The 17,698-nt window shown below is 43.5% G+C and overlaps 1 non-coding gene across 1 annotated transcript; it reads left to right on the forward strand.

Annotated features, from left to right (window-relative positions):
- Positions 1–7,149: 7,149 nt before the first annotated feature.
- LOC145362191 (U2 spliceosomal RNA) lies at positions 7,150–7,348 on the forward strand. The gene has a single exon (XR_013889951.1). It is a non-coding gene; the product is annotated as a U2 spliceosomal RNA (small nuclear RNA).
- The last annotated feature ends 10,350 nt before the right edge of the window (positions 7,349–17,698 follow it).

Raw genomic sequence — 17,698 nt, forward strand, 5'->3', positions numbered from 1 at the left:
ATTGGGTGCTTTTCAAATTGGCAGGCAGTAAATAGTGGGATGCCATAGGGATCAGTGCTGGGACCCTAACTACTCACAATATATATTAATGAGTTGGATGATCAAACAAAATACATCATCTCAAAGTTTGCAGATTATACCAAGTTGGGTGGGGGTGTGAACTGTGACAAAGACGCAGAGATCCTTCAGCATGATGTGGACAGGTTGGGTGAGTGGCCTAATCAATAGAAGATGCAGGATAATTTGGACAAGTGTGAGGTTATTCACTTTGGAAGGCAGATTACTACCTGAATGGCTGTAAATTGGGAGAGGGCAATGTGCAGCAGGACCTGGATGTCTTTGTGCACCAGTCACTGAAGGTAAGCGCGCAGGTGTAGCAGGCAGTAAAGAAAGCAAATGGCATGTTGGCCTTCATTGCGAGAGGTTTCAAGTACAGGAGCAGGAATGTGTTGTTGTAACTACACAGGGCCTTGATGAGGCCACATCTAGAGTATTGTGTGCAGTTTTGGTCTCCTTTTCTGAGGAGGGATGTTCTTGCTTTCAAAGGAGCGCAGCAAAGGAAACCAGGCTGATTCCAAGGATGGCAGGACTGATGTATGAGGAGAGATTGAATAGGTTAGGATTGTTTTCACTGGAGTTCAGGCGTATGAAGGGGGATCTCATAGAGTCTTATAAAATTCTAAGAGGACTAGACAGAGTCGATTGAAGGGAGGATGTTGTCAATGATGGGGGAATCCAGAACCAGGGGTCACAGTCTGAGGATTCAGGATAGACCATTTAATATGGAGGTGAGGAAATATTTCTTCACCCAAAGAATGGTGAGCCTGTGAATTTATTACCACAGGAAACAGCTGATGCCAAAGCACTGAATGCATTCAAAAGGCGGCTGGATTTAGCACTTGGGCAAATGGGATCAAAGGTTATGGGGAGAAAGCAGGATTAGGCTATTGAGTTGGATGATCAGCCATGATCTTAATGAATAGCGGAGCAGGCTCAAAGGCCAAATGGCCTCCTCCTGTTCATATCTTCTATGTTTCTATGACACTGCAAGCACCGTTCCCAAGCCTGAAAAGAGAATAGCAAAAATGGTGGGTGGAGGGAATGTGCCACTCATTCCTCCCACCTTTGAACTACCAATCCTGCACAATTCCCTCCAGGGATTTTTTGGAGGGCAATGGGGAAGGGTGGAAGATCGTTAAAGCAGCCCTTTTGTTTCTTTCCTTCATATTAATTGCCATTATCCCCCCATGTTGCAACAACTCTGCATGTTCTTCAACTGGCATTCTAACAGAGTGCATGGTGGCACAGTGCTTAGCACCGCTACCTCACAGCTCCAGGGACCTGGGTTTGATCCCAGCTTGGGTCACTGTCTGTGCGGAGTCTGCACATTCTCCCCATGTCTGCGTGGCTTTCCTCCAGGTGCTCCAGCTTCCTCCCACAGTGTGAAAGACGTGCTGGTTAGGTGCATTGGCCAATGCTAAATTTTCCCTCGGTGTGCCCAGACAGGCACCGGAGTGTGACGACTAAAAGTAAAAAAGTTTATTTGTTAGTCACAAGTAGGTTTACCTTCACACTGTAATGAAGTTACTGTGAAAATCCCCCAATCACCACATTCCAGCACCTGTATGGGTACACTGAGGGGCAATTTAGCATGATGCACCTAACCAGCACATCTTTGGACTGTAGGAGGAAACCGGAGCACCTGGAGGAAATCCATGCAGACACGGGGAGAATGTGCAGATTCCACTCAGACCCAAGCCAGGAATTGAACCCGGAACCCAGTCCCGACACTGTCAGGCAGCAGTGCTAACCAATGTGTCACCGTGCCACCCTGGAGACGAGGGGATTTTCACAGTAACTTCAGTACAGTGTGAATGTAAACCTATTCGTGACTAATAAATAAACTTTTTTACTTTTAGTCATCATACTCCAGCGCCTGCTCGGGTATACTGAGGAAGATTTTGGCATTGGCCCATGCACCTGACCAGCACATCTTTCGGACTGTGGGAGGAAACCGGAGCACCTGGAGGAAGCCATGCAGACACGGGGAGAATGTGCAGACTCCGCACGGACAGTGACAATGTTAGTGTAAGCCTACTTGTGACACTAATAAAAAACATACAATCTTTTTTGTGGGTTTCAAAATCGGTGTATCCAAGGAAAAACATTCAATATTTCAGAATGATTATTAACAGGTGAAAGAGAAAACAAAGCCTGTAAAAATTTAACACAGCAAATGTAATCACATATGTTTTAAAGTATGGGTCTGCTGAGGGTTAAAGTTCAGAAGAAACTGCCAGTTTCAGTATTTTTAGCTCTGGGAGCCTGGCAGATACTGAAAATAAAACAAACTCCTGAGGAATCAGCAATTTTAACTAAATGGAACTGAACGCTCCTGGAGAGATCCTGTCTGGTCTCAGCCACGTTGTCAGCACTAAATGGGTGATGTGGAGAAGACTCCAGGCAATAATCAAATCCTGTTTGTTTTACTCGCACTTCCCGTCTATTCGATACGGCAAGGCAAGTCAAGCTTCAGTCAATTGTTAATGTGGAGAATAATAAAATATTCATGGTGGCCCTGATATGTCCTTTTCGATATCTACTCAAGTAAATGGCTGTTGAACTGTTCCCATTTGTACCACACTCTAATTTTATGTAAATATGTATATTTAGTTATGATTCATCGAATCATCTTTACGTTATTTAACTGACAGATATTTGTCCCACACATAATGGTGCACAAGGCAGACTTTTATTTGTTCCTATAGTTAGTTTTTCCTGGACCAGGTCACCACCCTGTCACCAGAAGCTTATATCTTGAGGGATGCCATTCCTCATCAAGTAAGACAATGTGGTGGCACAGTGGTTAGCACTGCTACCTCACTGTCCCAGAGACCCGGGTTCAGTTCCAGCCTCGAGTGACTGTCAGGGTGGAGCTAGTACATTCTCCCCGGTGTCTGTGCGGGTTTCTTCCGGGTGCTCCGGTTTCCTCCCAAAGATGTGCAAGCTGGGTTGATTGGCTATAGTAAATTGCCCCATAGTGTCAGGGTGACTAGCAGGGTAAATAAGTGGAGTTATGGGGATAGGGCCTGGGTGGGATTGTGACCGGTGCGGACTCAATGGGCCAAATGGACTCCTTCTGCACTGTAGGGATTCAATGGTTCTAAGCATGGCTGACCAGGAATCTCTTCCATTCTTAGCCTGCCACTGATGTGTTGGAAGGATTTTGCAGGTTGACATTAACCTGTTTGACCGTGTTATAAACCCACCTTCCTTGGTCATCAAGCCCTGGGGACTTGAACCTGGAGCTTCTGGTTCAAAGGAAGGGACACTACCCCGTGCACCACCATACTTCCCCTATCCTGCTTTCAAGACTTCTTAAAACTAAATCAAGTGTTTGGGTCCTTCTCTGGCTTGGTATCAATTGTTTGTCTGAAAACACTCTGTGACATCTGTTGGATATTTTAATACATTAGAAGGCATTACACATGCACAGAGTTAACACTGCTGCCTCACAGCACCAGGGACCTGGGTTCAAGTCCAAGCTTGGGTCACTGTCTGGGCGGAGTCTGCATGTTCTCGCCGTATCTGCGTGGGTTCCTCTGGGTGTTCCAGTTTCCTCCCACAGTCCAAAGATGTGCTGATTATATGCATTGGCTATGCTAAATTCTCCCTCGGTGTACCCAAACAGGCGCAGGAGTGTGGCGACTCGGGCAATTTCACAGTAACTTCATTGCAGTGTTAATGCAAGCCTGCTAATAAATAATCTTTCAACTTAACATATGTGTAAGTTGTCATTCTTGTTGAAGGCAGATATTGGATTCCTTCTTAATAACTGAAGTTCTTCAGTGACAATTACTGAAGACTGACATATTTCTAACCTACGCCTTATATTTCATGTGTACCATCGTAAAACTTTGGCCTAGAGCATTGAAGAATATTCTAGATGAAATTCTCAGTCATTTTTATTGCATCACTCCGCATTAAGGCACTTACTGTAAGACAAAGTGACCAGTCACCTTGTATCACCCGTGAGTCGAGAATTAAAGGTGGGCGGGGGGGAACAGCAAGGTATGGATATTTTCCAGCATGTGTTGCCTTGATAACCTTGTTCTTTCCATACCATTCACAATAAACGACTTGAAGCATCTACAGGAAAGATTATATCACCTGCAGCTGTGTTCACTCATTACTCACTTTACTGCCTGTACAAATTAAATATTAAGTTGAACACAAGCTGCCAAACATGCTGCTTCCAGACACTGAGCAGAGGTTTTTTGTAAATGATGCCAGATTTATCTTGTTTGCCTAATTATCCCATTAGCCTGTACCTAAGATCCAATTACTCCAGTTATATCATGACAAATGGCCTATGGAAGACTCTTCCATGAAAGTGGGCATGTCATTCCCTTGCCACCATTTCCTACATTAATGAGTTTTAGGTAAGTAGCTCGTAGATAACTTATTAAGATCTGAAAAGCATTAGTCTTACCAACTTACCCATCTCTTGTCTGATTGCAAATACCTCCACAGTTGGCCGCATCATAGATGCGTCTACACCGAGTGACACTACTTGACTGCACTTCAGCTGTATCCTCCCAGTGTTTACTCTGCTTTAAATAATGGACAAGCCTAAGTAATTTAACAGAACCAAATGCAGAGTTTTACTGGGCATTTCACATCAGGGTAGCAGTGGAGTCGAAAGATAACAAACGGCAAAAGAAAATAAATAAATACGACTCAGTATTTTGGAACTGAGATCTGTTCTGTTTCAAATTATAGCATTCTATTACAATGCTCATATCTTTTCATTCAGAGTTGAACTGGGCCAAATCCAGTAAGTATAAACATTCTCTGGTAATTGTTGTCTGGAAGGAACTTGTTCTATATGTATATGTGCGTTCCACATGAATACACACAAGCCTGTCTGGAAATATAAAGTGGTTCTTGGTAGCAGCTTTCTGGAAGAAATGGAACAGGATCAGGCCATTCAGCCCCTCAAACCTGATCCACCATTCTAACTGATTATGCTTGATTCACTTCTCAACTCATGTCGCATTTTCTGCGCATCCCTTACGTAACGGTCAATCTTCTGGGGAGAGATTTTCCACATTCCACAATTTAGGAAGAAGAAAATTTGGGGGCAAAGTCTTTTTACCACTGAGTTTATGCCCCTTCCTGGTTTCATTCATAAATGAGAATGAATATTATATCTCCCCATGCCACTTCCTCCAATGTTTTGGAGCCTGTGGAAGGATGTTCGCCTTCCTAAAAATCCAACCGGATACACATAGGTAGTGGCTGGTGGCAAATAAGCCTCCATAAAGCATTTTCACCTATCCCTCAAGGGCTGCGAGTGTGGTTCACAGCACAGCAACCCTGAGATGAGGAGTCACAAGTCCTTGAGTGCAAAGCAGGCACACACGTAAAGAACTCTTCAAATAAAATCTGAAGAATAATTGAAAATCTTGAAAGAATTTGATAGCAGTAAACAGTCAAGTATAATAGAACAATAAACAAAGAACAGCACAGTATAGGAACAGGCCCTTCGGCTCGTGAGGTGCCAAACAGGATGCCAAATTAAATTAATCCCTTCTGCCTGCTTTTGGTCCACATTCCTCTATTCCTTGCATTTTCATGTGCTTATCCAAAGCCATTGTGCAACCCTATTGTATCTGTCTCGACCTCCACCCCTGGTAGCACATTCCAGAAACTACCGCCCTCTGTGTACTGAACTTTCCCCTCACATCTCCTTTGAACTTTCTCCCTCTCACCTTAAACGCATGCACCCTAGCATTAGATATTATAACTCTGAGAAAAAGATTCTGACTGTCAACACTGGCTCTGCCTCCGCTGCTCCAGAGAAAACAACCCTAGCTTGTCCAGCCTCTTCTTATACCCGCTAACCCAGGCAGCATTCTGGTAAATTTCTTCGCGCCCTCTCCAAAGCATCCATATCCTTCCTGTAATGTAGAGACCAGAATTGAACATAATACTGTAAGTGTGGTCCAACCAAAGTTTTATAAAACTGCAACGTGACATTCTGTCTTTTGTACTCAATGTCCCAACCAATAAAGGCAAGCATGCCATATGGCTTCTTTACTACTCTCTCTACTTGCGTGGCCACTTCAGGGAGCTTCAGGGAGCTAATGGCACAGGTTAAGCTCTGTGTTGCTCTTTTATCTACTGATTCAATCTGCCCATCTATATATTTCTTTATTGTAACAGCCAATTTGCAATTTCACCTAAAATGTATGTCATGTCTATGCGATGCCAATTCTTCATCCATCAGATTTATCAGGAATAGTCCTCACGCTTATAATATTCTCTTAATAATGGCCTAGATCAAGAAAATGGCACTAAGCATTCACTATTATCACAGGCATCATTTGATTTGATTTGATTTATTATCATCACATGTATTTGGATACAGTGAAAAGTCTTGAGAAAATTCTCCCAAAAAACTAGGTGCCCAACAGGCAGGAAAATGGGAGTTTTTCCCACATTTTTTGAGTTGAATGAATCTTTGGCATTCTGTACATCAAAGAGTCCATCAATGGACAGGGTCTGAAAACACCTGGGATTCCGACATCAGCACCAGCATCACGCCTCCTCCACCCCCATCCCCGTCCCCAAACTCCCAGGTGGGCCTCAATGGCCTCTGTACCCCTGTTGTGGGGAATTTTGTGGCCTGATTCACTTAAAACCTTAAGGAAATATGAATTAATTTCATAAAGGCAATACCTCTCAACTTTGAAGAAAATTTATTTTAAAAGCATAAAAGACATACAAGACAAACAAGACATTAACCTCAGCCGCGGGAGATCTTCAAAGGATCAAATAACATCAGCTGGTGCTAAAGGTCTCTCCAAAGATCTGAAGCACTGAGCCAAAATTCATTACAATTATATCTTTCTGATATCTAAGGTACTCCTTCTAATTAGCTTAGACTTGATTTCATTTCATATTAACATGTCAGTCCAAAACAATACTTCGGCCAATTGCGAAGCACTACTTGACTTAATGACCTTTTATCTGTCAACCCAAAAACCGGATATCTTCCCCTGGCATGGTTAACTTCCTCATTGCTATGCCTCTCTAAGGACACTACCACTCAAATACCTTTCCCACCAGCACACTGCAAGAACAATCGCTTCTTGGCCTTTTGGCTAAGATCAAGTGTAGTATTGACATGCTATGCTTGGTTGAAGTCATTACGTTACATTTTAGCTTCATTTGAAGCAATTTTTTAAAGTGGCATCTTGGCCTTTTGGCTAAGATGCAAATAAGATCAAGCCTTGGAGGAGGAGCTATACCTACTCCAATCAGCTTGGATCATGTAGATCAAGCCCAAGACGAGGGCCCTGTCTTGTCAGCTTGGATCAGGAATATCCCAACTTGTTGAGACTCTGAATTGGACTTGATTGGATTGAACTGGAACAAAAACGAAAGAAAACAATAGATAGCATCAGCTCTGGGCCCTGGAGTCGATACTTTCCATTGTCCTGACAATGGACCCTTTACATTTTAATATTAAATGTTACATTAAACGTTTCAACATTTGTCCTGAGTTTGAAGCTTTAATATATTCCTGCTGACTAAATGGCTTTTAGTTATGAACTTACGAACGTTGGCTGTGGTGAATATTGTAAACTTATTTTAAATCAATATACTATTATCATTTAACATCAATATAGATTCTTATCATTAAAATCATCTTTCATTCCTTTTAACATGCTTAGCATTCACATATGAGCAAACTGTTAACATTATCTTGTAAGATGTAAGTCATCTGAACTCTTTCCTTCCCAACTGTGACTAAACCTAAGAATCTGTCTATGGCTCTGCCCATTAAGTAGTCATGATGTAGAGATGCCGGCATTGAACTGGGGTAAACGCAGTAAAAAGTCTCACAACACCAGGTTAGAGTCTAGCCGGTTTATTTGATAGTAATTGCACAAGCTTGTGGGATTACTATCAAATAAACTGGTTGGTCTCTAACCTGGCGCTGTGAGACTTCTTACTGTGTCTGCCCATTAACCTAAAATCCCCTTCCTCAACTCCCCGGCAACTGACCACTTCTGGTCCCCTTTGATGGAGACCAGCTTTAATCCCCACAGGTGAGAACATCTTTCGGCGGGGTGAGAGACATTAGCGAGCCTGGAGAATATTGTCCTGGATTCCCTAATAATAATGAAATGTGAATTTCAATATGGTAATCAGCCTCGCTGCCTGCTGCGCTATTCAAACAGGGTAGCGGGCTGGGATGATTGCCTGCCGCACCCCCCAGTCCCATTGTTTCTTGTGCGCTATACAGACAAAACATATAATTCGTAAAGTACATAGGAGAGAAGGGAAGGATAGGGTGCAGAATGCTGTATTGCAGCTACAGGTAGGGAGAAGCGAAACATCAGCTAAATATATGATTGAATCATTCAAAAGTCCAATGACAAGGGAAGAAGCTGTTCTTAGGTCAATCAGTACGTGTTTTTAGATTTTTATATCTTTTCCTGATGGAAGAAGGTGGAAGAGAGTATGTCGCAGGGTGCATGAGGTCCATGATTATGCTGGATGCTTTTCTGAGACAGCGGGAAGAGAGTCAATGGATGGGAGGCTGGTTTGCGTGATGGACTGGGCTGCGTTCACTGCCCTTTTTAGTTGTCAATTAGAAACACTCCTTTTTAAACTGTATTAAGCATGCCAATGGGCACCAAAGTAGCACAATGGGTTTCCTCCCATAGTCCAAAGACATGCAGGTTAAGTCAATCGGCCATGCTAAGTTGCCCCTTAGTGTTCAAGGTTAGATGGATTAGCCATGGTAAATATGTGGAGGAGAGGATCTGGATAAGATACTCTGTCAGAGAGTCAGTGTAGATTCGATGGGTCATATGGCCTCTTCTGCACTGTAGGGATTCTATGATTCTAACTACGTACGGCAGTTCAAGTATCTGCTCACACCTCATTAGACTGCCACTGGGTATGGCAGTTTCATTCAACTCTCCAGCACCATAGGTGAAATTGTCCAGAATCTGTTGCCTCTCTGTCTTTCTAACCTTTGGATCACCATTGTGTGTAACACCCCTTAGGCGGTGTCAAGAAACTTCACACTTCATTAGGAACACAAGGTATTTATTGATAAAAATGAATCAGGTAGAAGGGATTGCAGCCCAAGGATGCTTTCAGGCAGAGCCCCAGTTTTTACATATTTACTACGTGACTGCTCGATGATTCTGCCTGAGAGAGGCCTCCACCCTCTGGTATGATTTGTTCCTCGAGCCAAGTGACTCTCTTCTGCTGTGCTGTCTTAATGAGTCAGACCAACAATCACTGCAATTATTAAGGTGGTGTGGACTGAGTGGGAAATGTTTTTAAAAAGCCTTTTCCCATTGCCCACCGCAATGGGCAAATATCATTAAGAACAATGTTCCCACTCTTAACAATGGGAACACTTGATGATAGGCAATCCATTACTGCGTTCAGCACTGATTGTTCATTCTGAGGCACACCGGATGCCACTCACTTTCTGCATATGGTTATATTTCAGATTACAAGACAAGCGGGCCGGAGTAAAGACTGTTGGGTGAAAGTCCAAATTGCAATGTTTTCCTGCCAAGGAGCTTTTATGCAAACTCCTGTTTACTCACCGATAATCAACTCAAAATAATGTGTTTATCTGATGTTTGGCATACTAGACATCAGGGTTTCCAGCACATTCGCTCTGTACAATGCTCGATACCATCTGTTGGTTAAGTATGTTCAGCAGCTGTGAAACATGCACTCTCAGCCATTCACACTTCTGTAGCCAGTTAAAGTGATAAGCCGAATCTATTCTTGATTTTCAGAAGGCGTTTGACAAGGTACCTCACAAGAGGTTATTGCAGAAGGTAAGGGGGCATGGAGTTGGGGGTAGGGTGTTAGCGTGGATAGAGGATTGGTTGTCAAATAAGAGACAGAGAGTGGGGGTCAATGGGTGCTATTCGGATTGGCGGTTGGTGACTAGTGGAGTGCCCCAGGGGTCGGTGCTGGGGCCTCAGCTATTTACCATTTATATAGATGATCTGGAGGAGAGAACCGAGTGTATGGTGTCAAAATTTGCTGATGACACCAAGATTGGTGGAACGGCAAATTGCGCGGAGGGTGTGGAGAGTCTGCAGAAGGATCTAGATAGGCTGGGCGAATGGGCCAGGAAATGGCAAATGGAATTTAATGTTGGCAAGTGCGAGGTGGTCCACTTTGGTAGGAATAATGGTAGGAAGGACTATTACTTACAGGGTGAAAAACTGCAGCAGGCGACGGTGCAGAGGGACCTCGGGGTCCTTGTGCATGAGTCGCAAAAACCCAGCTTGCAGGTGCAGCAGGTGGTCAGGAAGGCGAATGGGATGCTGGCCTTCATAGCGAGGGGGATTGAATATAAAAGTAGGGAGGTCTTGCTGCAGCTGTATAGGGCATTGGTGAGGCCGCAGCTGGAGTACTATGTGCAGTTTTGGTCGCCGTACTTACGCAAGGATATTTTGGCCTTGGAGGGAGTGCAGAGGAGGTTTACGAGGCTGATACCGGAGTTGAGGGGGTTGAGCTATGAGGAGAGGCTGAATAAACTAGGCTTGTACTCGTTAGAGTTGAGAAGAATGAGGGGAGATCTCATTGAGACGTATAAGATGATGAATGGGATGGATAGGATAGAGGTGGAGAGGCTCTTCCTGCTCAGAAAGGACAGTAGGACTAGGGGGCACAGCCTCAAGATAAAGGGGGGGCGGTTTAGAACGGAGTTGAGGAGGAACTTCTTCACTCAAAGGGTGGTGAATCTCTGGAATTCTCTGCCCGTTGAAGTGGTGGAGGCTACCTCGCTAAATATTTTTAAGACGCGGGTTGATGGGTTTTTGATAAGCGAGGGGATTAAGGGTTATGGGGAGAGGGCGGGAATGTGGAACTGAGCCACGACAGATCAGCCATGATCTTATTGAATGGCGGGGCAGGCTCGAAGGGCTGGATGGCCTACTCCTGCTCCTATTTCTTATGTTCTTATGTTCTTATTCCTTCCTCCATGCCGGTGCCTGACAGGAGCAGTTTGCCTGGAAAACTTGTTACATTTATCAAATACTGCAATTGCCTAAATTCCTTGTGCCTGACCAGTAACACTGGCAGACCCCATCAGAGAATTGCCCCTCTGACTGTTCTTAAAGCCAGAAGGTTTAGGTTGGCATGGTGGCACAGTGGTTAGCACTGCTGTCTCACAGCGCCAGGGGCCCTGGTTCAATCCCAGCCTCAGATGGCTGTTTGTGTGGAGTTTGCACATTCTCCCCATGTCTGCATGGGTTTCCTCTGAGCACTCCGGTTTCTTCCCATACTCCAAAGATGTGCGTGTTTGGATGATTAGCCATGCTAAATTGACCCTTAGAGCGCAACCTTCCCGTCCTGCCCGCCATGAGAATTGTAGCAAGCAAGATACAGACCAAGCAAAAGTTGGTTGACCTCGAGCAGGATTTTGCGACCTTGGGGTGAGTGTGGCTGGAATATCCCACCCATAGAGTCCTAAGAGTGTCAGGAGGGTTAGCAGGGTAAATATGTGGGGTTATGGGAATAGGGCCTGGGTGGGATTCTCATCAGTGCAGACTCAATGGGCTGAGTGGCTTCCTTCTGCACTGTAGAGATTCTATAATTCAATGATATCCCAAGTTTCATTATGGTGTTCTTGTCTGAGAGCCTAGGCATCAATTGGAATATTGAAACACCTGAGCCCCAGAAAAAAAATTGCTTGATTGACAGCTCTGGCTCTTTCATCCTTACAGCCAATTTCATAATGTTTATTTCCATAAGGGTAAGAGGCTTTGAGTGCTTGCATTTGAACTATTGAAGCTTCAAAGGGTCTGGACAATTAATGCTTTTATTACCCTATTGTAAACTAACATATTTGACATAGTGGAAAGCTATGAATGATGACTATTTTTTACATATTGTTTAACGTGGGGGCTTTTCTTCATGATGGTACACATTGGGTCAATGGGCATAGAAGTGTCAAGCTGTGCCAAGCTTGTCACGGGGGCATGAGGAACCTTAGGGTGCATGGAGGGGTAAAGATTAGCTTGGGGAGAAGAGAGAACATTGTGGTTTTTTGGGGGTATGCTTTAGCATTGCGAACATAAGGAGGACCTTTTGAATTTACCTTTGAAAGGGTTCTCTCATGTGACCTACACTTCATGAAACCTCTAAGGTGTGTTGAAGCATGGCTCATTGAAAACCTGGCCAACTCCATTAAGATAGCAGAGGAGTAGGACATGTGTGTTTTCGCGATGAAGCTGGTGGTTTGGCCGGATGTGGGCCCCAACTAGCCCACATCCGAAAAAGGAACAACTGAAAAACAGAAAACCTGGGAATGGGGTCAGGATTCATGGAATCAATTCAGGCTGCCATTTTTAAAGGGCTCCCGAGTCATTCCGATTGGGTGAAAATCCAGCTGAATGGGCTTCCACTCTCTTTTTCTACCCTTTGCGGTCACAGAAAGACATTTCTCAGGGTCAAGTGCAGGAAATGAGCACCGATAAATAATTGGGAGTAGTTTTCAGTGATAATGCTGCCAGCAGGAAGCCTTTTTGGTCTGCTATACATATTGGGCACCAATAGGCATGCAAGCACGGTGACACAGTAGATAGCACTGCTGCCTCATAGCACCAGGGTTCAATTCCCAGCTTGGATCACTGACTGTGCAAAGTTTGCATGTTGTCCCCATGTCTGCCTAGATTTCCTATGGGTGCTCCAGTTTCCTCCCACAGTCTGAAAGATGTGCTCATTAGATGCATTGGTTGTGCTAAATTCTCCCTTAGTATCGGCATGGTAACACAGTGGTTAGCACTGCTGCTTCACAGCTCCAGGTACCTGGGTTCTATTCCCAGCTCGGGTGACTGTCTGTGTGGAGTTTCCATATTCTCCTCGTGTCTGCGTGGGTTTTCTCCGGGTGCTCCGGTTTCCTCCCACAGTCCAAAGATGAGTGGGTTAGGTTGATTGGCCACGCTAAAATTGCCCCTTAGTGTCCTGAGATGCTTAGGTTAGAGGGATTAGTGGGCAAAATATGTAGGGATATGAGGGTAGGGCCTGGGTAGGACTGTGGTCGGTACAGACTCGATGGGCTGAAGGGCCTCTTTCTGCACTGTAGGATTCTATTATTGTACCTGAGCAGGCGCTGGAGTGTGGCGACTAAGGGATTTTCACAGTAACTTCATTGCAGTATTAATGTAAGCCGACTTGTGACGATAATAAATAAACTTAAAACCTTCCATCTTCTGTTACTTGGAAATGGATGGCATATTACAGGTATGACTCTTCTCCAACCCCGAAAAATAAAACAAGTTGGCAGCAACAACATTATATAAAAACAGAACCGGTGATGAAAGAACAGGTTAAAATAAACAGCTTTATTATTATTACTTTAGCCTACATCACAAGGTCCAAACCCTTAGGTGCAAATGACCCATGACAGACATCTCTTTGAGAAGCGCACACTTTCCTCTAGCCACCACTTTATTGCTTTCGCAGTTCAATGAAGGCAACCTCATGTAAGTCTGTTGCTCCAGCGTTCTGGAATCTGATCCACAAAATAAAACAACTCTCCAGCATCAGGAGACAAGGCGAACATGAAACCAGTTCAAGGCAAACAGTTCTGTACTTTACATCAATATTTGAAAATTGGTGCACAAAGGGCTGCTGATAATAAGAGAAAAAAAACTTTGTAATTCCAGCTGCTGTTCCTTCATCATAACAGTGAGTACTATCCAAAGACACCTTCATCGACTGCGAGCGACATGCAATGACTTAAAGTCAAGAAAATCGTTATGTAAAGGCAAGTCTTTTTTTTAAAATAAGAACCAGCTTTTCCTTCGTGTTCCTGGAAAGGAAACACCATTTTTTTTCGAGTCAGCATATAGTTCAGCCCAAGGAGAAAGCAAAATTGGAACTTCATGCTAGTTGCCTTTAGATAGACACATCAATTATCTCTTGAGGACAAAGTGACTTCGATAGTAATGAATTTTATATAAAAAGTTTACCCAGCCTTATCCTCCAAAATTGCAGAGATTAACTTGTAGCCAGGCATGATTTATTTTCTATCAAATACAGTTATATGAGTCTTGTACTCTGGGAGAATCAGCTTCATGGAAGAAATCAGTCAAAAGCTATAAGTGCCTCTTATGAATTTCGCTGTAGCTCAGTTGGCCACTAGTACAGTAGAAGCGTTATGAGTTACTTCCTGTATAGATATTTTACCCCAGGCTAGGAAGATCCATGGTGCTGCTCATCCCTCTGAATTCATGGCAGTTATTTTTTTTTAATTAGTCTCCCACTTGCTAAGATGAGAAACATCTCTCAAATGCTTGCTCATCGGGCTGGAGTGTTTGATAGCACAGGGAGACGTCTTTTGATCTGGCTTCACTATACAGGAGGAGCCGGGATGCTGACAGAGCTGTGGAATGTGAACCTGAGGCTTTAGAACAACTGGGGGCAATGCTGTTTCATTCATTGGTATCAGTCAGCAATGAAGGGAGGAAGTAACAGGGCATGGACCTGATAACACTGGCGTGATCCCACATCTTGCAGCACTGATTTGAGACTTTCTAAGGGATACAGGTATGGGCATTTTTGTGCTTGATTCCATTCCCAGCTTGGGTGAGTGTCTGTGTGGAGTCTGCACATTTCTCCCCGTGTCTGCATGGTTTATTCCCACAGTCCAATAGACATGTTGGTAATGTGCATTGACTATGCTAAACTGGCCCTCAGTGTACCCAAACAGGTACCACAATGTGGCAACTAGGAGATTTTCACAGTTATTTCATTGCAGTGTTGATGTAAGCCTACTTGTGACACTAGTAAATAAATAAAATAAGGCCAGGGCAAGGCCTTTTCTGATGGGGTGGGGGGGTAAAATTCCGATCATAATGTCGAGAAGGCCAAAGTGCATTGTAATAATTAAACCCACTGTCAGCCCGACCTCAAAACTTCTGCCTACTTCTCTGTACATACAAATCACTTCTATGGTGAACTGGTTTGTTGACATATTAGCTGAAATCCGCTTTATCTGGAAACGTTCATGTGCTCAAGATAGAGCAAGAAAGAGAAAGAAACACATTTCAACACGTTGCTTAGAATGGTTGGGGAGAAAAACACAAAACAAAGCTGTTTTTGTATCATTAAAAATTCCTTCAATTTGAGGAGGACTGTCATTTCATTACTGAAGGTCAGATATATCGTTAAGAAGTCAACTTTATTTCTCCTGGGTATGTTTGCTTATATTGGTTTGTGATTGCCATACATTAGAGAAAAAAATAAATTAGTCACATTTTATTGCACTAATGTGCATTATAAAGCATATAAAATTGATTTAAAAAATACTTTCTAATTTACCACGTCCTTTCTACAAGGAAACAATGTTTAATATCTGAGCGCATTAATGCAGCATTTTGCTCAACCAATAATTGCTAAATCATTACATTTCATTATTTCCTTCTCTTCATTTCAGGAATCAATGTCCTGTGGCAATATTTCTCACCACTTCTATTTATCACACGTAGGTTGTTTTTGAACATAAATCCAATCAAGCGAACAAAACACATTGTACCTTCCAAAGAAAAGATTCTTTGAGAATTTAAAGGGGCATCGTGTTCATTTAAAATATTTTTGGCATTTGCCTGACTGGAGAAAGGAGAACAGCCAAAAGAGTTTGGAATCAGTTTTGTCATTCGTCAGGCGCACTGGGGAGATTTTTAATATGGGTGAGCATGTGGCGTTGTGTATGGGTGTGGCATTAAATTGGAAAAGATTCCAAGTGCTTGGGAAGCTGATTCCACCTTGCTAGCGTTAAGTATATCATTATGCATATGCCCCTTTAAGAGAATGGGTCAGGTGACCCCAGAATGGCACTTGCTAGGGCAGTCCTTTACTGACTACTAATGACACGATGTTGAATAGACCGTTCCAGTTCATTTTACACCTACTTACCGTGTGGTCTCTTTAATTAGGTCCACAATTAGACCTCAGACATAATAGCTGACTTCTGGGTTTTGCAGGGGTGGGAACAAGTGGATGAGCAATCAACACGTTTGCATCTTAATGAGGGCTAGCAACTTCTGATTCAACCTGCTTTACAGGTTCTACAAAGTCAGATGAGGATAGCTTCAGTGAAAAGATAAGTGCCTTCACAGCTTGTGGGCCAAGAGGAGCAATCATTCTTTCCCACCGGCCCCTTAATAACAAAAATCATTGGAGAAGGAGGATTAAGGATCAGGGATTGGGAATTGGACTGACTTGGTGATGTCGACAGTGCTGCTCACTGAGCAAGAAGCCAAGCCAAGACTGCCAAATGGGCAGGGAACTGGCAAAGGTTAAAAAACGCACACTGTAAAGTCCAAACTCCACAGCATGTGGGGAGACCCAGACTTCCTGACATAAAGGCAAAATACTGAGCGTGCAGGAATCAGAAAGAAAAACAAAAAACGCTGGAGAAACTCAGCCGGTCTGACAGCATCTGTGGAGAGAGAATAGAGCCAACATTTCAAGTCAGCACGATCCTTCGTCAAAGCAGACTTCCTGGTTTTCTGTCTGAAGTCGTGAAGCAGAGATGCCAGCGTTGGACTTGGGTGGGTACAGTAAGAAGTCTCACAACTCCAGGTTAAAGTCCAACAGGTTTATTTGAAATCATAAGTTTTCGAAGAGCTGCTCCTTCATCAAGTGAGTCACCAGATGAAGGAGAAGCACTCCAAGAGTTTGTGATTCCAAAAAAACCTGTTGGACTTTAACCTGATGTTGTGAGACTTCTTACTTTGCCTGAAGTATCACTTCTATCTCTGTCAGCCATCCTAGTAAATAGCCAGGCCCACATTCAAGTCTGATAAGAATGTGCTTCGGAATTCTGTTGTATTGTGAAAAAATGTTTGATTTGATTTATTATTATCACATGTATTAGTATAAAGTGAAAAGTATTGTTTCTTGTGCGCAATACAGACAAAGCATACCGTCCATAGAGAAGTGCAAAGTGTAGTGTTACAGTTATAGCTAGGATGCAGAGAAAGATCAACTTAATACAATGTTCATTCAAAAGTCTGATGGCTGGAAAGAAGCTATTCGAGTTGGTTGGTAAGTGAGCTCAAACTTTTGTATCTTTTTTCCAACGGAAGAAGGTTGAAGAAAGAATATCCAGGGTCCTTGATTATGCTGGCTGTTTTTGCGAGGCAGTAGGAAGTGTAGACAGGTCGTTCTATCTTCAATTCTTGTTTAATATAGATACACAAACACTGCAGGAGAGCGAGAAGTGTCAGTCAGTGGTATTTTGCTCTGTGAGGTCAGTAAACAGTCTGCTATATGTCGCAAATCTGCCTCCATTGGAAATAACAACAAGTTGATCAGGGTCAACGTGGGAAAACAGTTGCATTATGTAGAGTTTCGGTTTGTGTTCTGGACAGCGGAATTCTGCACGCTCGCACTGCTTCACATGGACAAAGCAAAAATTTAATTTGTTGCTTGCGTCTTATTTTTATCATCCAAGGCTTTTAATAGGAACCTGGGGAGGAAACACTCCCCGCCAAAAAGATTTGGAGAACTTCAGTGAGTGGACAAGATCATGGCAGATGGGATATCATGTGGAAAGATGTGGGGTGGGATTCTCTGGCCACGCTCACCCCAAAACCAGGGCGAGGTCAACAGACCTTTCCATAGTCCG

The sequence above is a fragment of the Carcharhinus amblyrhynchos genome, chromosome 2 (assembly GCF_965287045.1).
Source record: "Carcharhinus amblyrhynchos chromosome 2, sCarAmb.v2.hapA, whole genome shotgun sequence".
NCBI lineage: Eukaryota > Metazoa > Chordata > Chondrichthyes > Carcharhiniformes > Carcharhinidae > Carcharhinus > Carcharhinus amblyrhynchos.